Genomic DNA, 8,452 nt, shown 5'->3' with positions numbered 1-8,452 from the left:
TATCCAACATTGCATGGGGTTTGTAAACCGAATTTACGACAGATCCGTACTTCATATCCTTGACCCATATTATGGTGGTACCTTTTATTTTAATGTCTTTTCTTTCAGTTCCAGACTGAATTAGCTCCCATCTCTTTTTCATAAGTGTGGATTCACTCTCTGCTTTGGTCATGTCTGGTTTGATGGAGAAACCAGGAGATGCTCTCAAGTTCCTACGGCCAGCTAGAATTGCTCACATGTGCGGGAAAGCTTGACTAGTATTGGTCTTTGGTCTGTGCCTTTCTTCTTTGTATTTACCCAGTCTTACACAGTCTCGAATAGATTGAGCCGGAATCGAGTCTTCCACTTTCTGGACCAGGGAAGCTACTGCACCTATGTCTTCAGATAGGCGGATGTGTCTTGAGGAGCCTTTCTTGCATTCCTGAATACCATAGACAACAATATTGTATTTACGATCTTCAGGGTTTGGGGTAAGAGTGGGTAGAGACATGGCTTCCTTTGTTGGTGGGGTAGATAGCACAGGTTCAGCAAAGCTGCACTGGATGGGTGGTGTGGGTTCATGATTTGCCCATTTCTCAGTTAGGTTGTTGATTACGCCTTTCAAATCACAGATAGTATTGTGGAGATCTTTTATTGTGTCTTCTTGTTTGATGCTTCTGCAACATTGGCACAGGAATGGGTCCTGAGAGGTACAAATGGCCTGAAATATCTGCTTTGGAAGCCAGCCCTGGCAGGTAACAAACAAAAAACAAACAAAAAAACGAAACAAAGATCTTAATTGAAATTTAAAGTTAATTAAATAAAGTTAAATTTATATAGTAAATAATAAATACATCAGAGCCTCACTGTACAGATAAGTAGAGCAACTCTACTCAACAGGTGTAGTGCATGGACTGCAGCCACTTATATGTTATAAATAAATAAGAAGAATTCAGTTAGTAGGTGTGCTCACAATAGGGTAGAGTATAAAGTGAGCCTTCACTTTGTAACACAGTAGCAGCTGAGTAGTAGAGAAGTAGAAGCCGCTGATGTTCACAGTCACCCACAGTTCACAGTCACCCACAGTGTCACCACAGAGACCACAGAGACCACTTTTGAAATAAATTATTTTTTTGTAGGTTCTATCACCCGGTTCGGAAACTTTTTGCCAGTACTGTACTCAACTTACTACTTTATCTGTAGGTAGTGTTTATGAGGACAAGTGGCACGGGATACATACATCTGAAACAAGAGTGGCTAGCTAGATAGCTGCTCTTATTTCTGTTGCTAAATTATGTTTGTTAAGAAGTGTAGCTATAATATACCTGGCTCCTCTTGATGATTGTAAGTACTGGGCTGATGAAATAGTCCTGTACAAGTTGCCATCTTTTATTTGTTAAAAATAATTAACAATAATAGGGAAATTCCCTGGGAATTTCCCTCACGTAGACAGTAAATAACAGTGCATTATTAACTAACACATAAAAACAATTTGAGATACCAAACCAAACCAAATTATCGGGGTTTCCATTGGATGTATTGATTCACCCACTGCTTGTAAAAAAATTTTCCACAATGGGACACCGTACAGGACCAAAAGGGCCAGGATTTATGAGGAGGACAGGACCAAACCGGAAAGCTGGAAGAAGGATGAGGATGAGGATGAGTGTAAGTCTATAAGAGTTGTATTTTATTGAAATATGTTTGTAAGGTTTGTCTATGATCCAGTGGATCCGGTGGTGGTCACAAACTTGACGGACGATGCACAAATACATGCATGTTTAGACGCCAATGTTGCAGTGCCCTCACAGGTAGCGGCGAAACAGACAATTACTACCACCATCTCAAGGTAAAGTTTACACCCTGTGAATATTGTGCCTCATGTGTTCTGTATAGGCGCAACTGCTCGGGATAGCCGCACTAATATCTGTAATTGGCTACAAACCATGGCAAGAACAATATTTGAGGACGAATTTGTCACGGAACACAACACCATCAAGCAACGGGATGGAAAAAATTGTTGATGGTTTTGGTCCACAGATTGACATGTGGTCCCTTTAGATCGTATGATATTTGCCTGTACTGAACTTGTGAAGTTTTGTGAAGTATGTGTCGGGGGGGGGGGGGTGGGTGGCGACGAGGCTGGGTTATGACTCTAGCTTTTTCTCTAGCAGTCCCACAGCCAGAGCAAACTCCAGGAGAGAGTTAAGATAGAAACCTGGCTTCCCAAGGAGTTCGAGAGAGCATAAGCAAGACTAGCCTCCTTCACCGGGCTTCATAAAAGAAGGGATATTTTTCCCGTAAAATTTCCTATAATACAGAATTCATCACAGAAAATATCCTAAAAGCAGCTAGCTAGCTAGAGACAGAGCTGAGTAGGTTTTTTCTTCTGATAGAATCAGTAGCAGTAGTACAGTAGACTTTCATCAAAGTTAAGGCGTGGCCTGCTCTTGTCAGCTTTCACTCCGTTCAGACGATTGTGGCTTTATTAACATAGCAGGCTAAGGGTAGCTATCAGATAATGCTATCCAATGGACTAGAAACCTTCAATCGAACTACTTCATTCAATCCACTTCCGTTCGTTGTGATGTCATAGTTTTACTGAGCATTTCGATGTTATCCAAAGCCCCCAGATACCGCGGGGGGGTATTAGTCGATACCAGGCCCACTTCCCTAAGTGAAGTGGGAAGTGCGGCCTGGGATCGAGGCTAAAGCAAGACCAGAAGAGAAAGTGGTAGCAATATACTAGCATGCACCTTTCTTTTGTGCAACGATATCCGACATGGAATGATAATGATCACCAAGGTGATTGTAGCGCATATGCAAACGGTGTATACATTCGAGGTTAAGCCGTCTTGATTGTAGCGCATGTGCAAATGGTGTATACATTCGAGGTTAAGCCGCCTTCACCGTAGATAGAGTCTCTTACCTCGAATATATACTCTATACCGCCCCACCAGAGGAGGTACAGGACTAGAAGCTATCTGTGCCACCGCCACCAAACAAACAGCCTCCGCCACATTTGAGGTTAAGCCTGCCGCCTCCTATAAAACAGCCTCCTTTTGGCACTACTCACCCCTCATAGTATGCAGCTCTACAATTCAGTAAATTGTTGTGATTGAATCATCCGTTGTTTTCTGTCTATGCTCATTTTCTTGACATGATAGCTTTGTAGGACTTTGTTGTAGCTCTTAAATTTCCTCTCAAGCTACAAACTATTGCTTCTCAAAATGGCCGCCCACCCATAAATTGGCCGGTTCCCAAATAACTTTTATCACATTTTTTCCTTGGCAGGTACACCGTCTGGCTGGGTATATGGGGGGATATAGCAATTGGCAAACCAATTGCGAGCAAGCAGGAATCTCATTGGGAATGATACTGATAGTGACTGGTAGTGAAGGTAAAATGCAAATCACGCACATGAACGCTGGACCTTTCATTTGAACTAATAACTCTGGACCTTTCATTTGAACTAATAACGAACTCAATATCGCTGTTGCTCCTTGTCTCATTTATTAGGGCGTGGCCCCACCCTGGACGCTCACGTAGGGTTGGGCACCACTGCAATGTCAGGTTTGTTCCACTGGTACTTAGCTTTAGGGTGTGGCTAAGCATGAATATAATTAATTCCAAGTGGGCGGTAACTAGTTAGAATGCTGCTGCAGGAGTCACTTTTGCATGCCACTAGCTCTAACTGAAGAGAATGACTAGTTACTGACTCGTTCATTAATGAGCCACGCCTTCACACTTGAACTCTGCAATCTGATTGGGCTGCAAATTTCCTGCAGCAGGAACTGGTGCCCAACCCTACGTTCACGTCCAGGGTGGGGCCACGCCCAACTAGTTTTATGTTGCACTGTTTTTTGTCACTGTTTTTTGTCATAATTATTGCACTGTTTTGTTTTGTCCTTGTTCTCCGTCTATTGTTCCAGGTTGATTTTTCTCTGTTTTTGTGCCACAGATAAAAACAGTCCTGCTGTGGGTTACCATTGTGGCATAGTCACACTCCACAGCCACACACTCTACACTCCTCGCAGTACCACGATGTGTCTGTTCTGTTTCCCCTTTCGCTACAATGGGAACATCTTCCTCGACGTCGTCAGTCCAATCCTTCGGGAAATGTTGCAATTGAAGTGGCACCACCAGTACGACCTGCTCGACGCCGACTACAATATTGAGCAATGACAATATTGAGCAATGAGCTTCTTGGCTCCTTGATGTTCTTTAGTTTCGGGTGAGCGTTTGCATGCTTGTACAATATATAGGTGTTATATAGGCGTTAGTAATAGCCACGTCGAACAAAAACATAAAAACGTATTTGTAAAACTTTCTGCTTTTTGTTCGGCAGCCCCTGACCCCTGTCAACTCACCCATATGCTGGTTGTACGCCATTATTGACTCTGGACAAGATACGGAGATGCGGGTTCCATCCTTCTGTCGTCGCAGAACAGAACTGGTAGCTGCGGGCTGGGTGGTTGTAGAGAGGACATTGACTCCATACACAGCTCGCCTGCAACTCAATTCAAGTCCTGTTTTAATGATAAACCCAGTCTACAGTCCCTTGCCATTAAGACCTGCATCCTGAACTATTTATTTGGTCCGCTGCCCTTCTTGGATCGGGCTACTCCGAACAGATTTTGACAGCGATCTAGTACGTGCTTAAGGCTTGCAGTTTTAGTTTCGTAGTACAGCCGAGGGGTTGCTTTATTCAGATGACGGAGTATCTGACCTCTGCGTGTGAGGGGACTTTCAAACATGGTTTAGACTCGAGTACAGATGATGACCCTACAGCTGTGCTCAGAGAGCCACGGAAACGCATCATTGATGATGACAAGGCTATTCAAAGACTGGTGAAAACCTTGGCCCGTACACACAACCAAGCGACGAAGAATCTATATCACAATGACGTAGCTAAGACATTCGCAAAGGCACTACTCGATTTTTCCCTTGGGGTGGACAGTATGTTTGAGGACAAATTCAGGTAGGGTTTATGTCCATATAACTATTAAGCTGGCCAATTTGTGTGTTTTTTAATGGCATACTCTTTTTCTACAGAACAATGTCGAGTACCAAACCAACAGTCTAACGTGGAGAGGGAGGGTGTTGTTGAAAGACAAATCCATTTGTATTGATATTGAAAATTATTTTGTGTGTTACTGGATGGACCTTGTTGGAAAATCAGCTGGTTATCGAACAAACATACAGGGTGTAACCGATGTAGCGTGCTAAAAATCAAATTGTAATCGCAGAGGTAGGTTTTTCTCCCTACCTACTTGTACATGCATATTAATACATGCATATTAATACTTAATTAAACAGGGAAAAAATGAAGGTAGTGGTGTACACGCCGGACAGGGGCAGCTGTTGATTGCAATGTTAGTAAGCTTTCTGAAGATGGACACGAGGCATTCAGTGTGGGGGTTCACTTTTTCACCGAAAATGTAATATGCACACTCCGGTGTTACCACTTTTTCACCGAAAATGGTAAGGAATACTTAGGAATACTTTTGTTAATATGTGACAGGGCCTAGGAAAACCCCCCTTAACGCGGCACTAATTAAATTAAGCTATAGGCCAAAATAGAAAAACATGGGCAAAAAATTTTTTTTTCACAGGTGCTACTAACTTCAACCCTTCCTCTACCTACCTGTAAAAATTTGGGTCTCTACGAAGCTTTAAACAGGTCAAGCGCGGACGTTGAAGAAACTCACCGAATGTTCATTTTTTATAATGAAATTTACTGTCTACGTGAGGGGAAATACCCTGGGAATTTCCCTATTATTGTTAATTATTTTTAACAAATAAAAGATAACAACTTATACAGGACTATTTCATCAGCCCAGTACTTACAATCATCAAGAGGAGCCAGGTATATTATAGCTCCACTTCTTAACAAACATAATTTAGCAACAGAAATAGATTAGAAAGAGCAGCTATCTAGCTAGCTAGCTTGGCGTAGATCCACTCTTGTTTCTTTAGATGTACGTATCCCGTGCCACTTGTCCTCATAAACACTCCATAACAACCTACAGATAAGTAGTAAGTTAAGATAGACACAATATCAATGTCACTTACATTCTAGCCAATAGACTAGCGTTTCTCAGGCCTCTGACACTTACCACCACCTGGGGGAACCATCAATATAAATGTTATACAACAATTCCACGCAGTTTCCTGGGCCCTCCATGATGTGATCACCCATCCCATCCCATCAGGCCTGTTACTACTAAGCACAATGGCAGTGATACCAGTACTAAATTAAAGGAGGAAAGCTTCTTATAAGGCTTCTTATAAGGCTACTAATAAGTTGGATCAAGCCTTAGATCGATACGGACGAATACTAAGTGAAAGACTACCTATAATAGATCACTTAGGCTTCCTTTAAGCTGTATGAAGGACAGAGACACTTTCTGTAGGCTCCATACAAGTGAGGGATCTTTTATAAGACTGATACATTACACAGATAATAAGTACAAGCTTATAACAAGACATGAGAGCTTACCATTCGAGCGACGGGAGTCTTTGCCTCTTTATTTCTTCGAAGATCCTTCCTAGGTGCCAAGCAATCCAGCTACATAGCTATACTAGCTAGCTAGAGAGTCCTAGAACGCCTAGCCTTCATCTAACTAACTTGTCTTCTCCAGAACATCTTTTACGAAGCTTTATGAGTATACGGAAGTGCCCGGAAGGCAATAATTGAACTTCAATTATTCATGACGTTTGAGCGTTTTACTCAAGAGGGCGTTGCAATACCTTCGTAGCGTTCCCTCGAACATATCTCCAGATAGAAAATAGCTAGGAGGTCGATCTTGGTATCATTTTGAAGCTTAGAGAACACTTTATCCTATTCAACAATAAAAATAAACTTGGGTACACCCGCGTTAAGGGGTGTTTTCCTAGGCCCTGTCACATATGCACACTGTTTACATATGCACACTGTTTACGTCCGGTGTTACCACTTAGAGATTTTATTCTTAGATTTATCCCTCCAGTCGACTATTGTCCGAGTTAAACTATTGGGCGGTGTGATTCACGTCACAACTACTCCAACATCCATAAAAACATAAAAAACCTGAGAAGCCTGACATCTATTTTACTAGCCTGCTTCTGTGAGTTAAACACTTAGTTTGCAAATTTTCATTAACTATGCAGATGCACATTTGGAGGTGGAGGCAGCAATAGCAATGGACGAGGCAATGCAGTAGTACATCCCTTGACTGACCCCGTTGGAAGCAGTGAAAACTCGGCAATTATCTGAACTTATTTTTTGTTTATTAGGATGTGTCAAATTTATGCAAATTTATGCAGGCTGTAACGTAATGTCTGTGTGTCTTTTGAATGAAGAACTACCATTATGGAGTAGTGGACTCTACTCCATATCAGGTTCTAGGAACAGTGTGCATGTGGAGTGTGCATGTGGAGTGGTCCCCTGCGCCAATCAGATTATAGATTTGTAAAACCAATGGTAAACGTGATCATCAACCCATATAACCACACCCACACCCACATGATGTCGCTAAACTGTCACGCCCAGTAGAGGGCCTTGTCGGGATCAGAATTTCGCCACTTGACCGTAGCACTCCTTGTGGAGGCTTTGGCCTTTTCAGGGTGTAAACCCCTATGCTTGGATACAGCTCTCCTTGTGGAGGCTGTGGCTTTCTCAACATTTTGGGAACGATAATGTAAAGCTTTTTTAATAACAATGTAGATATGTAATAGTCAGTACCAGGTAATAGTCAGTACCAGATGATTTCTGAGTGTCTGAAAGGTTTTGGTATCGTGTTTTGCGCTTTTTACGGTTTGTGAGTTTGCTGCTTTTGAAAGGCATGCTAACAAACAAACCATTTATAATAATTAAGAATACAACACTTATCAGTTGATTGTAGAGGTAACTTTAAATGCTCTTAGTCAACAGAACAAGTGCAGCAAGCAGTCCAAGTGTAACTGTAATAATATAAAGTCATTCAAATATATATAAAGATGTAAGTAACTCACCTAAGAAATTAGCTGATGCGTCTTCCTTATAGCATGAACCACGAGGTTCTGTTGCACAGGAGCCACCTGTATATTATTGCTGTGGCTTGTACAACGCATGCGTATAATGAAAATGGCGGAATTTTCTTGGTTGGAAAATTGTTGTCAAGAGAGGTCAGGTGCATTTTGAAACCGATCGCAAATCTGAGGAACTGCTTTTTAATCCAAGTTGTGTTCGTTTGGAAAAGCTATGCACAATGTCCTGGAGATGGCTGTACTTGGAGCAAATGATGGGCAAGAAACTTACTCACTTACTCACTTACTCACTTACTTAGTCAGTCAGACAAAGTGCGGTGAAATGTGGAAATAGTACAATTTTTAAAATGACAATATTAATTCATTAAAAGGTTCATGGATAATAAAATAAGAGATATAAACAGAGAAAAGGGTAAATAAACTATCTGTCCATTCACTTTCTTGATGTGGCCTTTCCCTGCAG

At 41.8% G+C, this 8,452-nt stretch overlaps 2 long non-coding RNA genes across 3 annotated transcripts; one reads left to right on the top strand and one right to left on the bottom strand.

The window, feature by feature from the left end:
- The first annotated feature begins 2,125 nt into the window (after positions 1–2,125).
- On the top strand, positions 2,126–7,289 carry LOC135336806 (uncharacterized). Of its 2 annotated transcripts, XR_010394944.1 has the most exons (7): positions 2,126–3,379; positions 3,941–4,213; positions 4,328–4,960; positions 5,035–5,230; positions 5,299–5,463; positions 6,972–7,088; positions 7,132–7,289. It is a non-coding gene; the product is annotated as an uncharacterized LOC135336806 (long non-coding RNA). The 2 variants fall into 2 exon arrangements; XR_010394943.1 differs by lacking the exon at positions 6,972–7,088.
- Positions 5,832–6,693, bottom strand: LOC135336805 (uncharacterized). Its single transcript, XR_010394942.1, has 3 exons — positions 6,482–6,693; positions 6,055–6,104; positions 5,832–6,005 (listed from the first exon to the last, which is right to left on the bottom strand). It is a non-coding gene; the product is annotated as an uncharacterized LOC135336805 (long non-coding RNA).
- Positions 7,290–8,452: the final 1,163 nt, after the last annotated feature.

The sequence above is a fragment of the Halichondria panicea genome, chromosome 6 (genome assembly GCF_963675165.1).
Source record: "Halichondria panicea chromosome 6, odHalPani1.1, whole genome shotgun sequence".
Classification (NCBI taxonomy): Eukaryota; Metazoa; Porifera; class Demospongiae; order Suberitida; family Halichondriidae; genus Halichondria; species Halichondria panicea.
This window is presented reverse-complemented; position numbering and strand designations above follow the sequence as displayed.